Source organism: Mesocricetus auratus, unplaced genomic scaffold (assembly GCF_017639785.1).
Source record: "Mesocricetus auratus isolate SY011 unplaced genomic scaffold, BCM_Maur_2.0 Super-Scaffold_100008, whole genome shotgun sequence".
Taxonomy (NCBI): Eukaryota; Metazoa; Chordata; class Mammalia; order Rodentia; family Cricetidae; genus Mesocricetus; species Mesocricetus auratus.
In genome coordinates, this window is record NW_024429192.1 from 66,043,190 (window position 1) to 66,062,466 (window position 19,277).

The 19,277-nt window shown below is 46.8% G+C and overlaps 1 protein-coding gene across 1 annotated transcript in view; it reads right to left on the bottom strand.

Moving 5' to 3' along the window:
* Positions 1-19,051, bottom strand: part of LOC101828273 (LIM domain containing preferred translocation partner in lipoma) — a 583,098-nt gene extending 564,047 nt beyond the window's left edge. The window contains exon 1 of the mRNA XM_040751025.1: positions 18,898-19,051. The gene's annotated coding sequence lies outside the window, so the exon portion shown is untranslated. The remainder of the gene's footprint in view (positions 1-18,897) is intronic.
* Between the last annotated feature and the right edge of the window lie 226 nt (positions 19,052-19,277).

Below are 19,277 nucleotides of genomic sequence, written 5' to 3' on the forward strand. Positions count from 1 at the left end.
AGGCTCCACATCAATGTTTTGAAAATCAGTATTTCTGCCTCTCCCTCTCCATGACCAAATATGTCACATGTCCACACCACCACCAAGCTACAGTTGTAATGGACTCTCTCAACTACTGGGTAACTTCTTCCATACGTAGCACACACACAACTACAACACAACTTCAGTGCTGGCCCAATTTTTGATTACATGTTTGTTTCCTGTGCTGACCACAACCTCCTCCTGTCCAGGCAAAAAAACTATAATGTATCTGTACCCAGTCTCTGGAATAACAGACAAGAGGACAGAGTCAACAAGTGTCCTTACTTCTCCACCAATAGACTGTCTTCTTCAAAAGGTACATCCCGGACAGAGTCAACAAGTGTCCTTACTTCCCCATCAATAGACTGTCTTCTTCAAAAGGTACATCCCCCTTAGCTTCTCACTCTGACTAACCAACAGTATGACCGAGAGTCAAGGGAACCAGAGAGCTGAGTGGTGACTAGGGATACAATATCAACCAAGGAAAGGCATTTGAGAATGAGCAGAAGACAAAACATTACGGGAATGAGATGGTGCAGCCTGCAGTTGTGACCCGAGAGGAGAAAGATCCCAACATCTTGGAAAACTGAGCCTCCAACCACCAACAAGGTACATGGAGTAACTCCTGACAAGAGAGAAAAGGAAGAAGTAGAGAACACAGACCACCAGCCTATGAGGGTCTCAACATGAGGAGGACACCAAGGACTGCCAAAGAGAAAGGAGAAGAACGAAGTTCTTTTTTAGCAGGGGCACCTTCTCAGCCATGCACTGTCCTCAAGTAGGGTCAGGCTCCCAGTGGGCATCATTCCCCTGACCTATAAAGTAAGGTGAAGCCCTGAAGTCTCACTATGAAGTAACAAGAGCACCTGGGAACCCAGTGAGTGCCATCACAGCCCTGACACCCTACTGGAGCGACACAACAGTTTCATCTTCCTCGCACTTATAAACCAAGAGTGTCACCCTTTGGGTCTCTCAGGGGCCACCCATGCAGCAAAGAAAAAGATGTGGACAAGAAAGAAAGGATATGTACCAATGGACTGGAAATTAGCACACTTCACATGGACTCTAAACTATGACACCAGGAGCCATGTAGGCATCATCCCAATGTCACTGTTCCACCTTAGTCAGTAGCTATGGAAGCCCTCTCCCAGATAGATGTCCCAGAGTCCCTGGGCAGCTTCTGTCTTATCTCTCAATGCTCCCCAGCTCTTTGGTACATTCATGTAACTGGAACACTGTGTGCTTTCTTTCCTAGGATCATATGAACACGACGGGCCTCCCCACAACAAAGTTCTTCATTCCAGCCCAAACGGAATTGACATCATCATAATCACCATCACCACACCCATTTCACTCATGAGAAAGCAGAAGTTCCTGGAACACCTTAGCTTCATGTTCCTTGGTATTCACAACTTGTAGCCAACTTTTGAGCCTCCTTGTGCTCCTAAATCCATCACAAAAGACACAGCAGTCACGGTCAGTCCTTCTGGTCAATGCCTTCACTACTAAAGGTGCTGCTCTACTTTGCTTCCCTGCAGCTATGGTAAAACACTGTCCAAAGCCAAATGGGGAGGAAACGGTTTACTACATCTCACAGGTTAGAGTTGGTTTTTGGGAGAAGTTGGGGCAGGAGATAAGAACCTGGAGGCCAAAAGCATGGAGGAATACTGCTTACTGGTTTATCCCCAAATACATGACCAGCTACCTTTCTTATACACTTCAGGCCCTACCTGCCCAGGGATGGCACCACCCACAGTAGACTGGGCCCTCCCGCTTCAATTAGCACTCAAGTTTAGAGGGGTGCGTGTCCAGGAGGGAACCTGAGTTCCCAGTGCTCTCAATTCTCAACGCTGAGTTCACTTCCCTGTCTCCTCTCCTGCTGCACCTTCCAGGAATCCACCTGTGCATAAGGAGGTGAATCCAAATATCAGAGATGACTGGTGCTCAATGAAGGGAGGAACCTGCCCAGGCCTCTACCTATACCCATGAAAACAAAAGACTACCCTTGCAATTAGGTTAGAAATTGCAGAAGGGAGTAGGAAGAAAGGAGGGATGGGGGGATTTGTGGTTGTGAAGTAAAATCAATTAATTAATAAAATGTTTAAATTTTTGAAAAAATAGCAAAACTACTTATACTAACAGTCTGACTCATAGCCTGTGCTAGACCACCACAGAGCTTTATAACATTTAGTTCAAGCCCAAATCCAGATGCACATCAGAGACCAATAAATACAGGCTAAGTCCATTTAAACGCTGAGTCGCAGAGAACCAAACAGATGGCCCTGGAAAGACAGTCAGACTAAGTAATTTTAATGAGACTGACTTGTGATTCTGAGAAAGAGCTAGGATTGATATCCCTCCTTGACTATCACTGGTGACAGTAGGCCATGGTCTAGAGTCAGGCCAATCCTTTCCACAAAACTTCAGGGTCTAGTTTCTCCTTCTATTTAGTTTTAATAAGAAACAGGGAGGGAACCAAAGCTGGATTAGATCAGTAGTTCTCATCAGCAGTAGTTCTCATCAGCATCTGAGGTGCCCATGAGCTTGTTAGATATGCAAATATATGAGCCCTACCTAATTACCAAGTCAGAGGCCCCAGGGGAGGTGGGAAAGCCCAGCACACCAACCAGTGGCTGATGCACCTACTCTGAGAATCACTGGACTAGAATCATGGTCTCAAGATCCTTCCAGCTCTTCCACTCAAGAGTGCCCCAAAGCTTCCTCAGCTTGGCATCACCAACCCAACCCCCAGGCATTCACACACCACCACCACCCCACACACACCAGCAACAATAACACTCCACACACACACAGCACCACCACCACCCCACACACACCAGCAACAATAACACTCCACACACACACAGCACCACCAACACCCCCCACATACACACAATCCTTCCACTCTGATTTTGATATGGGATAAGCTTAAGTCAGCTGGGTAGTTCATGTGGTTGGGATTGACAGCTTCCTCCTGTGATTAATACAGAGGACCACAAGACATAGTCAGTTTCCTCCAGGGAGCTTTATTCCATTTACCACCTCAGCGGTACATAGTCTGTCACTGTATTAAAAAAAAATCAAAACACAAGGAAGGAGGATCAGCCTTTTAAACACAGGCACTAAATTTTAAAAAACTATAAGGGGGTTTATTCCTGGGGTAAGTCAATAAAGAATTACTCTAAAATCTTAGGAAATGGGATAAACATGGTGTTTTCTTTTTTTAATACAAACCCACATGATTACTTAAAGCACTTTTTTTGTATGCCAGGGATACATGTAGACATAAAAAACCATTTCTTCATTGATCTTTATGTATCAAAACAATAAAAATAATCCAAGCATGAAATAACAGCCTAAGTATGCCTGTAAGCCCCACATTAGGGAGAAAGAGTCAGGAGATTAGGAGTTCAGCTAGCCTCAGCTACATAACAAGTTCAAGGCTACCCTGAGCCTCTTATGAATATCTGAAAATAAGCAACAATAAAACAACCCAGACAAAACTTAAAAGTATGAAAATATACTACAAAAGTACTATGGACTGTTAATTCCAACAACTCTTGACCTACTATCTAAAATTACCATGGAAGGAAAGGAGGGAAGGAGGGAGGGAGGGAGGGAGGGAGGGAGGGAGGGAGGGAGGGAGGGAGGGAGGGAGGGAGGGAGGGAGGAGGGAGGGAAGGAGGGAGGGAAGGAGGGAGGGAAGGAGGGAGGGAAGGAGGGAGGGAGGGAGGGAAGGAGGAGATCTTACTGTTATGGTACTAGAAGGTATAGATACAAGTTAGAAAAAAAACCTAGTCTAAAAGAATTAAATGTGAGTTTAGTATGAGCAACATCAAACCTACCCATATGCTTATCAATGCTTGGATTACCCATGCCTGCATGCAGCCATCCTCCAAGTGTATACTGTATGTCTGGCCAACCACAGGGAGAACTGAATATTCTACAGACCTTGAAAGTCAAAACTCAGACAGGCCAATGGACAACTACAATAAAAGATAGAAAGTGCCCAGAGAGAAAGAAAGGAAGGAAGGAAGGAAGGAAGGAAGGAAGGAAGGAAGGAAGGAAGGAAGGAAGGAAGGATGGGTGGGTGGGTGGGTGGGTGGGTGGGTGAGTGAGTGAGTGAGTGAGTGATGGGAGATAGAATAACTTTCCTGTTTAGGGTTGATACACAGAAAGCATGGCTTACTTTATGGAGATGGCATTATCATACTGAACCCTGAAGACCAATTTGAGTTCATAGGGGTAATGAAAGGGGAGAGTAATTTAAACTAAGGACACACCGGGACAAAGATGAGAACAAGAAAGGCATGGTATGGAGGTTCCCAAAGTCAGCTGCCCCATGCAACAGTAAGACAAGAAGAAAACACAGAGGATTACTTCGCAGCAGTTCAGCTTCCATGCCCCCACCCCACCCCAGGAGCCCCTCCTCTAACTCTGCTGGCACTAAGGACAGAGCTATGAACCTGCTGCCTGCTGAGGCTCCTGTGCCATCCCTGCTGCCTCTTCCACGCATTCCTGTAGGCACTAGTTAGAGCCCATCACAGGCTCTAGTCTTTTTACTATGCCATGTCTTTACACTTCTGTTTTGTGTAATTTATAAAACACATACTGCCCACGAGTTTGTATTTTTAATTCCTGTAAGAAGTTTTGGGATCCAATTTGTGTGAAAATCAGGCTGCCACATAAGGTTGTATTGTATGATAAAAGCCTCCAGGAATAAAACAGACAGTACACCCTGCTTATCAGCAGCTCGAACACTGGTTCCACTCCGTGCAGCACAGACTTCCTCATGAATGACGATCCCTGCTTTTTCATCAACTTTCCCCCAGTCTTCTTGAATTAAATTCTAGGGATGGTGCCTACTTTTCTGGGCTTCTTTTGCAAACATGTCTTGAGAACCTACTGTGTTCTGAGCTGTTGCTGACATGAACACGAACGAGGTAAAACTGTTGTACTGTGCGGGTCCATCTTTTAGGGTACTGCAGGTCATTGAGACGATTTTGAAGTTAAGGATGAGGATAGTGGAAGAGGCTGAATCCAAATGCAGATTTCTGTGAGTTCTTGGGTGCTGTTCATTCCTTCACTCAACAGCATTCCTCAAGGAATATGTGCAGGCTTCCTTCCTGTCACCTCCTCTGGGCTCCAACTTCCCCTAACACTGTCAGCCTGCATCTCCTCCCATCAAAAGCAAGCGCACGGGCTGCCTTCCCAGGGTCTCTTCACGGGAAAAACCAGGAACAGGGGGAAAAATGTGTCCTACTCCACTACTCTACCCTTAGCCAGTGCACTTACTCATTAGATATCATGGGCTGAACCAGGCTCTCCCACAAAGCACCTTCTCAACGGCAAATAAAATGCAAGCATTAAAACCACTCTTGACTGGGGAGAGATGAGAATTACATGGAACATGGTACGGGACTGCACCTTGGCCAGGAAGGAGAAATCCATGGAGACCCAGGTGAAGTCAACACAGAGTGAGTATAGACTGTGCTTCACAACACAGTATCCATGTCAACCTCTTAGTGCTGACAAATACCCAACAGCAACATACGATGTCAGAGCTGTGACACTGAGGCGAGCTGTGTGGCAATTCCCTATGCAATGCTCACAGCTCTTCATGCCACAGAAGTGTAACTCATCTAGGTGCTCTCTCATATTTTCCGAATCACTAGTCTGAGAAGCAATAGGGATAAGATATAAAAACAGTTCCTAACATGTATGAGCTCCTTCACACGGCCAACAATATGAGACACAGTTTTCAGAGTCTCATTTTATGGATGAAGGAACAGAGGTCTAAAGAGGCTCAGTAACAAGCTGAGACATTTGTGTGGAGTCAGACGCAAATCTAGGCAGGTTAGTTCAGAAACTCATGTTCTTCGATGCTACATATTTAGACCAATGTTTTCCAAACACCTGCAGAATTTTCAAGTGGCCCATTTATCTACATATAATGATCACAAAGAACGAAATGTGAACGCTACACTTAATGTTCACACTCAACAAGAAGCTTCTGAAGGCAAATTTGCAAATTCTGAAAATCTCACTAGCATTATCAATGTCTTTTCCACATCTAAGCACATCCCTGCTCTTGCTCTGTAGCCTGTCTTTTAGGGCACGTTGTTCTAGGAAACTTGGAGCCCTGCTTCAAGGTAAGGCCTCCGGCCTGCCACCTGATGGTACTACATTCCTCAAGTATCAGGAAGAAGGTGGAATCAAACATGGTTCTGTTTGATCATCCAGGGTATGCAATGTAAAGTCATGCTTTGCAGATTACTGATTGTCCTAGGTACACAAGAGTTAAGAGTGTACATAAAAATACCTCGCCCAATCTGAGAAAGAGAAATTTTCACCTTACCTCCTCTATGGGCTGCTTAAGGGACAACCCTGGCCTCACTCACGGAACAGTGATGCTCAATAAATAATGGTTCCCAAGAACTGATAGTACCTCAGAAAGATTAGTGCCTGGCCAGATCCTAAAGCCCCAGTCTCCCCCAAAATTGCAGCAATTTGTCTTTACCAGGCTCTCATGCAGGCACCTTCTATGGGCAGAAGTTGACAAATGAAACAAAGACTGAGAGCAGGAAGAAAGAAAAGTCAAGCCAGGTGGCAGAGGAGGGACTAAAAGGCAACATAATAATAGTACATGAGGCCTAACTGCAGTAAGGAATTCATGGAATGTCAGCCTACTATGTGTGGGCCTGCAGCTATGTTCACTATACAAGTTTCCTCATAGAGCCAGACTCAAAAATGTTGTCTGGTCAACCATGCAGGTTTACTACTGCCTCTTTTGACTTAGTAAATGTTAAAACTCAGCAGTTTCTACTTGAAATATGCCCTTTTAACTTTAACGGGGCCTTAAGTGCATCAAGCCTAAGACTGACATCTCATTGATGGGTATACAGGCTCAGATAAGGGGATATTTGTGCACCAACATAGAATGGGGGAGGGGAAAGTCTCCCAGCTGTCTGGCCTATACCTGTTTCCATATTCGTGTGGAAAGTAGGAGAGTATGGCAGAGACTGAAAGAATGCAGCCTGGGGCCACATGGACCACATTTTGTAGATTATCTCCATACCATCTAGCACTTCCCATCTGCTACAAAACGTTGGGCGGAGGGTAATACACTCACTAGGAAACAATCTTCTTGCAAGTTTAATAAAGATTCGGGAAAGTTCAGGTAAAGATAACCACTTACTTAGCTTAGACATATTGGATTCAGAGAACAGCTTAGCACTTTGGGAAACAGGATTTCAGTTATTCACAGCCTTCTAAGACACCTTCCCAGGCAGCATCTCCCACTCCAGACTGCGTGTACTCCTTAAGGACAGACCCCTGTCTGATACCCCTGCATACCCAACCAAGGGGCCCTACTCACTGCAGTTCATCCTTCATTCGTGAATGAACCAAACCAACTCTTCTCACTTAGATGAGAAAAATGAAAAATGTCAAGACGACCCTCACTGTGTCTTCCTCAGTGTTTAAAAGAATAACACACAGGAGGTACTCAGAAATCCTTGAAAAGCAGAGTGGGAAGGCATCAAAGGGAGCTTTCTCAGCTGTGTGTCAACCAAAAGTTCCCACAGACCCCTGCTCTGTCTCCTCCTTTACTCAAGGTGGATGTCAACCAGAAGAAAGTGAAAAAAATGAGAAAAGAGAAGGCCTGGGAACATCAACTGCCCTTCGGGGGCAGCCGGGGGACAGAGGTGGGGGAAAGGACACTAGGAGAATGGATAGATAGGGCTACACGGAGACCTTCCTGTATCTAATTTAGACTTAATAAGATAGTTTGCTGAATGTTAATTAAATACGCAGTGGTTGTTACTAACTGTGGTGATTAACTTAATTTTGAATTAAATAAGCAATAAATGCTTAACTGAAGTTCTATTAAATTTCACCCAGCAAGTAAGGAATACGAGGCTCTTAATTGACTTTAAACAAGATAGTTATGGCAAGTTAGTTGAATTTTTATTACCTGACGATAACTGCTTTATTAAATCTAAATTGACTACTTTATTTGATGGGAAAATATGTCATCTGTCCCTCCAATTTACCAAAAACATGCCCAAATGGGTTCACAATTAATCCAACCTACTTGGATTATGAGCCTTCTATTTTCTGTTTCTGCTTTACTATTGGCTTTATTCATGTAAGATAAAAGTGGCAGGCAGTCAGGCATGCTGGTGAAGGCATTTAATCCCAGCACTCGGGAGGCAGAGGCACGCAGGTCTCTGTGAATTCCAAGACAACCTGGTCTACACCACACACACACACACACACACACACACACACACACACACACTACATACCTACACATGCTTACACACAGAAACACCCTATATAAACAAACTCTACATATATACACACACATCCTACATATACACCCCCTACATACATACATATACACCACACACACACATACACACCCTACATATACATGCACATACACACAAAGAATATAAAAGATAAAAAGAAATGCAAATTAAAACAATAATGATATATTGTTTCTTACATACTCATTTAGTAAAAACAAGAGTCATCTTCTGTAGGCTGAATAAAAAGTAAAAGAAGTATATGGGACTTTTGTGCCTGTAATTCTCCAGAAAACGTTGGAAGTTGTCCACCAGTCAGCATGGGGTACACAGAGAAAGCCTCAGTGTCTGTAGCTGGTGGTGAAGACAGTGCACACACTGAGAGGCACGAGGTGACATTATTTGAAGGCATATTTCCCAGCTACTGCTCCTGCCCCAGGCCTGCCCAACTGCCACCACACTCCCCACCATGATGGCTATGGACTCGCCCTCTGGAACTAAAAGCAAGTCACCAGTTAAATGACTTCTTTTATAAGTTCCCTGGGTCGTGGTGTTTCCGTACAGCAACAGAACAGTGACTAAGACAGTATTCTATACCACGGGGTAGAGGAAGTCAAGGCCACTAGAGAACTCACACCCTCTTCCTGCCATAGCCTCCCATGTACATACTGTCTTGGCAACTTATATGATCAACTAGAGGTGGGTCAGCACCCAGGCCTCCAATCCCTGAAGCCACACCAGACGCCCACTGGGCTTGTTGGTTTTAGTCAACACAAACCTAGGCATATCTGGAAGAAGAAACCTTAAAAAATTAAATGTCTCTGTAAGATTGGCCTGTAGGCAAAGTGGGTGACTGACGCTGTTGGGCCCATCCCTGGAAGGGGAAGGAGGGAAGCCAACCTGGCAGATGGTCCTGAGTTGTATAGGAAGGCAGGCTGAGCAAGCCATTAAGCGGCATTCCTCGTGGCTTCGGCTTCAGCTGCTGCCTCAAGTTCCTGCCCTGAGTTCCCTCAGTAATGAACCCTTTCCTCCCCAAGCAGCTCTAGTCCTGGTGTTTCAGCACAGCAACTGAGATATTTATCCATTTGTAAGGTCACCACATGCTGTTGAATGAATGAGTATGCAAATGGGTCAAACTGATGGGTAAATGCATTAAACTTTTAGGGTTCTGTCCAACTGCCAATACTAACACTCTTCAAGCAAACTGGCTAACCTCCAGACAAGGAAAAAAAAAAAAAAAGACTCTCAGGGGTAGAAGTGACAAACTATTAGGTGACCTCCCTTTCACCTCAGTCTTAGAAAAGGTACCACTTACCTGCCTAGTCACCGCAGAGTTTACCTTTCCCATGAGTCAGAGAACACCCTGCCCTCTGGGTGGCTGCACCTCTCTATAGTCCCTGAAAGTGATTCCTCTCCATACCAAAGATCCAGGTGCCAACAAATTTGTTTTCTTCCCGGAAGGTGCACAAGGTGGAACCTAGTGGAAACTCATTAGTAACAGTAAGTGTGGGTAACGACACTGTGACTGCCTGGCACTTTATTCATTACAGCACTGGGTTGCACAGTTACAGTTAGAGATCATTATCAAGATGGGCCACAGCATGGAAAACAAGAGCTCCAGGAACCCAGCTACAGCACACAGAGAGAGAATCAATCTTAACTCTGAGTAGCCAGAGCAATTTAGGCTGCCTGCGGAAACCACTGAGGTGGCCAGTGCTGCTTGTGATCTGCTTTTAGTCTATTGCATGTAGTTATTTTCTCATTTATGAATTGTGCTGTGTGTGGGAACACACATGCAGAGGTCAGAGCAGGTACTTGTATGTGATGATCACCTCAGCAGCTCACTGCAGGTATTTTTATATATAAGGAAATCGTGGCTACCCTTAAAGACAGAAATCTTTTAACACACCAAATTCGTGTTTCAGCCAGGCTTGGTGGCACCAGGCTGTACTATCAGTTATTCAGGAAGCACTTCACATGAACTTCACTATTCCCCTCCCTCTCTGCCCCAAAGCTCTCTGCAGGATGGCACTGAACTGGGAGCCACCAAACTGAGCCACAAAGACACAAGGAACAGCTTCAGAAGAAAGGAATTCCATGCTGAGGATGCTGAGACACCAAAGGTCAGTGACCTGGCCTGGCCTGATCATCTAGTTTATGTGTCACATAGGATTCTGCGGAAAGCCTGGCTCCACCCAGCTTTCCCTTTCAACTACTGAGTAGTCATCCTGGAGTGACATGAGGCCACACCACAGTCAGTGACTACAGAAGAAAGCCCTATGGGTTGAAAGATGCAAACATAACACAAAGAAAACCCAAGCTAGAGCAACAGTCATGGTGGAAGGAAGGACAGTGCACAGCTCTCCCCCAAACATTCTGCACAGCTAGAAATGCCTGAGACTGACGGAAGCTCACACTCACTGGTAGAGCACACTCCTTCTAACAGTGCTGCTCTGATTAGCAAGAGGTCGCAAAGTCATGCATGGAGAGAGCTCCCACCCCCCATTAAATGGGACTTGGTTATAGAGGTGCCAACGCCTGCATGTCATCTCTTCACATCAGGGAGAGTCACCACAGGTGCCAGAAACCATGCTGGGCACCCTGAACTGGCCACACCTACACACTATGTGTGCAAGAGATCTAGGCCCTCACAAAGTATCTGTCAAGTGAGCAACACAGACACACCACCAGCACTCATGAAGCACTGTCACAGAATTTCTCTGATCTTTACAAGTGTGTTCTGATACATCATATGATCCCTTTGAAAATAACTGACACTTAGGAATGCTCCAGAACTGACTGAAGATCACTGAACCTTTGAGCGGCTCAAAGGTATGTCTTGTTTTCCCTTCAACAAAAGCCACTGGTGATGGCGCTGTCAAAATGACAGCCTACTAAAACCCAGACCTTTGGGCCCAGCACTCACAAGTGGCACCTTCCACCTAACCTTTCAAAGCCCCACACAACAGCTAATGCTGTCATGAGATCACCGTCATAGTGATGTCACTGAGTCCTGCCTGCGCATCTATAGCAAGGGCATTCACAACAAGTATCTCCTGTTCACAAAATCAACTTAACGAGTAAGACAGAAGTCTTGGGAGTAAGTCCAATTCTCATCCTGCACTCAAAGCCCTGTGCCTAGTGGGAAGATTTCTTCCCCCATGACTTCTTACCCACTCTCTGCCAGACAAGACAGATCTCATCAATATACCTCCTGAGTTTCAACCAGGAACTAAGTAATAAAAGTGATTATAAAGTGCATTTGCTACGTAACAAGTGCCATTGAAGGCAATGAAATACTAATGGGCTTGGAGAGAGGAGTCATGGTATGCAGTTTAAAGAGACAAGGAAAAGTGTTCATGTACCCCAGAATAGTGATTTGCACCTTTAATTTCAGCACGAGAGAGACAGAGGCAGGAGGATCTCTGCCTGACAGGTCCACATAGGGAGTTCCAGGACAGCTAGAGCTATATGATAAGACCCTATCTAAAATAAAATAAAATAAAGACTTGAATGGTGGGAATGATGATGACAAGGGCTGTCTCAAGAACTGTGGAAGCTAGCAGAGATTCTGAAGTCTGGTTCTGGCCAGTCAATAACAGGCATGAAAAACAAAAAGTAAATGAACCCCATCCATACTGACTATAACTTTTTTATTGTCATTTTGGAAACATACTGACACTTTATTACAAATTAATTGCATTTGCACTATGTACCCCCAAAATATAATTCCTTCGCATTTGTCCAACAAAACAGCATATACCCAACAAAACAGACACAAAACCACACACATGGAGTTCATCTTAGTCTAGTCACAGTTGCCCAGACTCATGAACAATTGAGTTTTCTTTCAACAAGCGAATAAAGAAATAAACAAACATGTCAGACAATCAAATATGGGTTGATGCTCAACAGAGAGGAGTTATCATTCCACGTTAAGGCATGGAGGAAAACTAGCTGAACCACCACCTTAATCACACTGTTTTCAAAATACAAAGTAAAAGTTTCAAGCCTGAGGCACAATAATCTCAAAGTTAAGACTGGGGAGAGGGAGGGGGCCAGTACGATTGTGGTCCCCTACCAAGCAAACTGAGTATTCAAAGACCTTGGAGGAAAAGTTGCCCTGGAATAAGGGCCAGCTGCTACTGAGCAAATCTGTACCTTTCCTGTTTCATCAGCGTGACATCGTGTTTCATCACCTGTAACATCAGAGGCTGCAAAGCTGACTGCCAAGACCCTAGAACACACTTCCTTGGAAGGCAGGCCCTCAAGGCCAGCTTGGCCTTCTCCTACTGCCTGTGAGTTTTAGTGTTCATGAGAAACTGGCAAATAAGAGACAAGAGCAGGAGCTAAGCCATTTGATAGTACTCTATCAGCAAACAGCTTCTAAGATGGGCTGCTCCCTTTGTCTCTAATAACTTAAAGGTCCATCTTCCCTGGTCTGGAACATCTCAGCAGTCTCCTAGGCTGGTCCCAGAGTCTAGTCTTGACCTGCTACCACAAGGCCACCAAAGTTGGGTAGAGTGCCGTTCCAACCACCTATAATAGAAGCCCTTTCTCCTATTCCCTCTGCCACAGACTCACCAGGCCAGCTTATAGACTTTACCATCCTCTCTTCCCTAGCCACTTCCATCGCTCACACATTTTTTTATTGCTCCAAGGTCTCGGGCTTGGGTACATGTTTCAACATTCCTTTGCCTATGGGCCAGTGAGCTGGCTCAGCTGGTGAAAGCATCTGCTGCCAAGCCTGAGTTCAAACCTTGTAGATCTATATACAATAGAAGGTAAGAATCAACTCTCCCAAGTTGTTCCTCTATCCTCTGCCCTCCACACTGGCACACACATGTATATGCACACCAATGAAAAAATAATAATGATAAAAAATGTAAGATTTCCCTGCCTACCAAGTTTTGTGTCTCTATTATGAAAACACCTATTCATTCCTCAAAATCCAGCACAACGGTCTTCCCTGCCATAGTCTTCCCCAGAATTCCAAGTGATCAGTCATGTCTTTCTTAGTTCTCCCTCTGGCTGCTTTCTCATCGCTGCATTGGGGCCTTAGCCTGCCCTACTTTGGACTCTCTGATCGAAAGCACAGACTATCTTAGTCTTCCATGTAAGTCAGCATGCAGCATTTCTACTTAACATGTGTAATCACACAGGACACATGTACTGAACTTAATACAAGATATAAGCTAGTAACTGTCATACCTATCATTGGGGTAGATAGGGCAGAGTAAGCAAAAAAAAAATCTAGAAATTTCTTCATGGCACAAAGTGGATCTTGATCTTTGATTCTGAGAATAAGGTTTGCAAAAGACTGAGTCTACAAACCTCAGGAGGGAAAACAGTCGTGAACATTCAAAAAGCAGAGGAGCATTCAAGAATAACCAACCACCTGGATGCATGAGAAAAAAGTCAAGAGGAAATGCCCCTGCAATGAGGCTTTATCATGGATAACCCAGCAAGCAGCACTCTTCCCGTTCCCTACTCTTCACCCTGTGACCTGGCTGGCCAATGCCACCTGTAGCAGGGACAGACAATTCTCAATCCAATCCCAGGTCTCTGTGTGGCCCAGGCCCTAGACAGTCAAAACACTGATCCTTTCCTAAGTCTGCATCCTGTGTCACCCCCTCTTCAGGCAACAAGTATTTCCTGAGCAGCCATAACATGCCAGGCATTGTGAATGCAGTCATTTATAATGCAGACATTCTTGCAGACTTGGAGAAGCTTTCTTTCTTTGCTGAAGATGGAGTCCGGAATCTGACTAATGCTGGGCAAGTGCTTCACCACTGAGCTACATCTCCAGCCCATGAAGACAGTCTAAGGAGAAAAGAGATCCAGGCCCTAGCAGCAAACACCTGTAATCCCAGCGTGTGAGATGTTCAGACAGGAGGATAAAGAAGAGTTCAAGACCATCTTCAGCTACACAGTAAATTCAATCCCAGCCTGGGTGGGATGAGACCCTGTCTCAAAAAGACAGCCAGAGTTGAGGGAGGCGAGAAAAAGCAAGCCTAGCATATGACGTGGCTATCATTACATTATAAACAGGTTAAACACTCAACAGTTACTTGGGTGTATCAGAGATAAGAGAGACTCAAGAATGAGAAAAAAAAAAGTTTATTCATTCTGCCAGGTTTCATGCTGCGTGCTGAGGCAGGGGTCTGTCATGCCATGGGCAGGGCAGGGGAGTCACATTGAAAGAAGCATTAACTTGTTGACTCCATTTCCACACAATCTGGCATGGTAGAAGGCATGGCAATGTGCCAGCAGACTGAAAGGGTCAGTGGTAAAACCAGCACGGAACCAAGAAGCCCACTTGCCCAGGTTCATCCTTAGGCGCAAGCCCAAGGCCCAGTGCTCATGTACCATGGATCTCTAGTTTCTGGATTGTGGACACAGACAATGCTATCCAGTGAAGAGGACACAGACCCTGCAAGTGTTTAGAACTAAGCATGCCGCTTAGCTGTGCAACCTCATTTCACCACACTCATCTTCTCATCTGTAAAAGGAGACTGGCAGTCATTGCATCGGGATAGTTTTAGTCCTTATAACCTAACACCTGAAACTGGGGATCACAATGAATAAAGGAGGCTTACCTAAGTCAGGGTTCCTAGAAGCTCAAGGCACATCACCAGTATCACCAGCAAAATAATGGGAGTGTCCACAGGACAAAAATCACATCACCCAACAGGAAAACAAAGAGCCAATCAGGAGTCAGGCTCACTTTTCCATAACTACATCTTCAAGTAAGATTTAAAAAAAAAGACACTCCCTTAACCACCTAAAGAACAACCCAGGAAAAGTCCCACCATGCTGTCCATACTTGGGAACCAAGCCTTCAACACAGGAGAACTCGAGGGACAAACCACACCCAAGCCACAGCAATCATAAATCTTAGGGAATCAATGTGGTAATTACATGAGTGTATCATAAGCTTTCAAAACTTTTAAGGTATATTGCTGCCTAGAAAGGAGAGGAAGATAAACACTCTCTAGCCTCAGCTTTACAGCTATTGTCTAAGCTTTGCTGCCTTTAGCCCTTCGCTGGTGACCAATCGCATTCCTGTGACCTGTATCAGGAACACCCCAAGCCTTGAGGCAAACTCCCACAACACGCTTCCCACTGCTCACCCTCAGGTTCTGCGCTTAACAAGCACCTTCAGACCAACAGATCCCTACTCAGGTCCTACCTTCACGCTGTAGCAGCAGCAGCCCACCCCCCCCTCCTCACCTCCAGAGAGTTTAGGCAAAGCCCTGCATTCCAAAGCCATATTCCAGGAAACGTCCCCACCCACCAATGCACACATCCAGCTCTGAGGCCCTCCTTACTGAGCTGGGTCAAAGTCTCAAGTTCACTCATCCACTTATGAAAAGTGTTCTTGTGCCTTCTGCCTCAACATCGTACACTCAATCCCACGGCGAAGCTTCCAGAGGCCCTGCCCAGCCTTGTTCCCCTATAAATCATGACCCTCAAAAGGGTTGATTAACGGCCCCCACAGCTGCAAGACAAATATAAACTATACCTTGCAAGAAAAAAAAACAGTCCTCTCTTTCAAGGGAGGCAAAAGGGCTCACTAGGCAAAGGCACTGCAGTACAAACATGGTGCTTGAGTTTCTGGAACCCAACAGATTCCACCAAGTTGTTCTCTAACCTCCACAAACATGCTGACCCTTCAAAACATAGCCATAATAAACCGCCCTGGCCCTGTGCCTGCACAGTGGTTCCTCTGTCTAGGAGCCCCGGCTCACTCCTTCCTTCACCTACATTTCTCTTTCCTAGCCCTGGAGATTCTGTTCAAAGCCATCTGTGGAGGTTTATTTCCCAGAGACTGATCATTTCCAGCCTACTGAGTAGCCAAAACACTGACCACACCCTCCATGCCTTCCCGCATTCACACACACCTGGTGCTCCTCCAACACAGGAAAGATGGCCTCCTCAACTTTTACTCCCAGCAGCCCACCCAGTGTCTCTCTGGTCTATGGGGAACAGGCCTCAGGCATGCTTTCCACACTGGCTCTCCTTCCTGCGCCCCCAGCCTCTGCTCTACCAAGTTACCGAGCAGTTGATTCCCAGCCCTTACAGGTTATACTGGCCTTGGTTTACCTGGCCCCATCACCCAGCACTATAAACCATAGCTCTGAAATCAAAGCTAACCTGCCTCTGCTTCACCACCAATTAACTCGTGCTAGCTCCAAATCCAGGTAATGTTGCATGCCCCAACCAAGAACCCATAGTCAGAAATTAACAGTTTTGTGTACAACTCTAATTAGCTCTATAACCTTAGATAACGGGTTAAAATGAAGATGGGCCTGTCGCCATGCTTACTTCTCAAGAAATTCCCATAGAATACTTGGAGAAAAAAATATTTTTTATGAAGGACCTGGCAACCAAATTTTATCAAATTTAAAACAGTGACTATGTGTGTCATTATCAACTTTAGATTAGAAACCTGTTCAACTAGGACACATCTGTGATTAAAAGACAATACATTTCACGGTGTGAAAAAGGTACAGTTTAGAATTTAACTAATAAAAATAAGAAGCTGCCATACAATTTCCATATTTGACAGTGGTGCATAATAGGTGTTCAGTGATACATGCCAAGTGAATGAAACAAACCATGATTATTTTCTTAAGCCAAATTATCACCTCTCTCCCTGAAACTGGGCAGCAAGAGGCTTCTCAATGCCAATCTCTCAATCATGTTCCTGCCTGTTCAAAACCCTCAAAAGTCATATGGCCTGGCATTCCTAAAGCCTTTCGAAATCAAGTCTCCCCTCCTACCTATCACTGTCTGGAAATGTCTACCCTCTCAGAGGAATGCCCTCCTTACCAGAATGTCCCTCAATGAAGGGTGCTATTCAATCCCAGCCATAAAGATCAATTCAAGAACTGGTTCCCCTCCCACTGCCTAAACCCAACTCCAAGCCAGAGCTGCTTACACGGAACTGGGGGGAGAGGGGGTCAGAAGATAGAAGACAAAACACTGTCCAGGCCTCAGGACCCCTGGCATGTCCCCCTACCTTTCACACAGCTAATCCTCACGAGACAGCATTCTGGACTCCCTATAATTTCCTCTTTAAATGCCCCCTTGGAGCTGGGGAGAACCTCACCAGGAGACTCTTGGGATAGTAAGAATATTACTGGGTTTCTGAACCACACCACCACCACCTCAATCCACCATTATCTACAGAGACCACAGGGCTGGCACTCAACCTCTGTGGATGTGGGTTTGTTTCCCTATTTGTAAAAATGAGAAAAGTGGTCAGGCCCAGGTTAACTTATCCTGCAGCAGACCTATACACTTTCCCTCTCTTCCTCTAAAGGGTCTCTGAAAACTTGCTTGTGGGGGGAGCAGAGAACCATTAAGTCACTAACATCTTGGAGAGAAAGTTTTTATTGCAGAGGCAAGCTTGCAAAAGTGGTAGGGAGTATAGAAACCAAACGATGAAGAGTCTGTTAAGAAAGTCACAGAAAGGATTCATGGTGAGGTCTTGCTAGGCCTTCCTTGTGGGGGAGGGGGGAAGCAGTGGACCCCTTCCTAAACTGCCCTGTCCAAGTGCCGAAGCCACAACTCCACTGGTATGGTTTCCCAACATAGTCCCACCCCAAGCCATCAAAGCAGTGTCCACTCCCCACCCTTATTTAGCCTCTGGTCTGCAGTTGCCTCCCTGACAAGGAAGGCCTTGCCTTTCTTACTTAAGAAAAGTCCCCATCCTTCCAAACAGTCAATCACAGTCACAAAACCATTTCTGGCCCCTTCATGGAGACCAAAATACGAAGCTCCTTCCCGAGAACACCTCTAAAAAACCTGATCTTCGCGTTCTCCTCAGCATTTGGCCCTTCCTACTTTGGGTCAGGTTTGGCTCCCGCGTTCCAGTGAGCTCTCCCTGAGGGCAAAGTCTGGCCTCGAGTAACCTACAGTGCTTGAAAACAGTGGGAACTCCAAAACCGCACACAGAAAAAGGCGGTAGGGGGTCCTGAGCCTCGGGTCTTAACCCGGGCTCCACCTTCCAGGAATGACTTCCTGGAAAGCCCGCCTCTGGGTGCCTCGCCAGCCCCGACTGTAAAATGGGAAGACTCTCGAGTCACCCGGTCCCTAGGCCCTTTCCGCTGTGACAACTGGGATTCCGCGAAAGCTCAAAGCAGACGGGTGCGGCCCCGCCCCCTGGGCACCCAGAAAAGCCCGGGCCGGGGGCGCTCGCGGAGGACGCCCGCAACCCCGCCCCTCCCCCACGCCGTGCACCCCGCTTCCCGGCCCCGGAGCCCGCACTTCCGCGGCGAGCAGGGCGGTCCCGCGCTCCCGCCACCGCAGCGGCCCGCCCCGGGGGGGAACCGGGGGGCTGGAGCGGCACCCGCGGGCCGAGGCTGCGGGAGGAAGCCTTCGCTACTATACCTGGGGGAGGAGGCGGACGGGGCAGCGGCGGCCGCGACGGCTGGAGGCGGAGGCTCGGGCGGAGGAGGAGGTGCCGGGCACTCCCCCCTCCCATTGTCCCGGCCCGCGGCCCGCAGCGGCCCGGCCCGCGCCCTCCCCGTGCCCGGTCCCCGCTGCTGGCCCTTACCTTGCAGCGGCCAGCTCTTCCCGCCGCTAATGCTACTTATCCCGGGAAAGCTCGGAGCGGAGCCCGGGAGCGAACCCACAGACAAAAAGTGAAACTTCGGCAGGCCGGGAGCGGCTGCTGGTTGGTGCTCTCCCCCTCCTTCCTCCCCACCCCCCTCCCCGCGGTCTCCCGTGCGGTGCCCTGAGCGCTGGAGGCTGACGTCAGGGGCCTGAATTCCTGACTTTGCCTGCACGCATTTGTCCATGTAAGGTATGGGGAGGCGTGTGCCCGCGGGGCCGCTGCAGTAGCCGGGCGGGGAGGGGGCGCGGCGGGCAGCGCCCGCTCGAGGTGGGCGACTCTGGGCAGAGCACTTCCTGGAGGAGGGGACGCGGGGGGGGGTT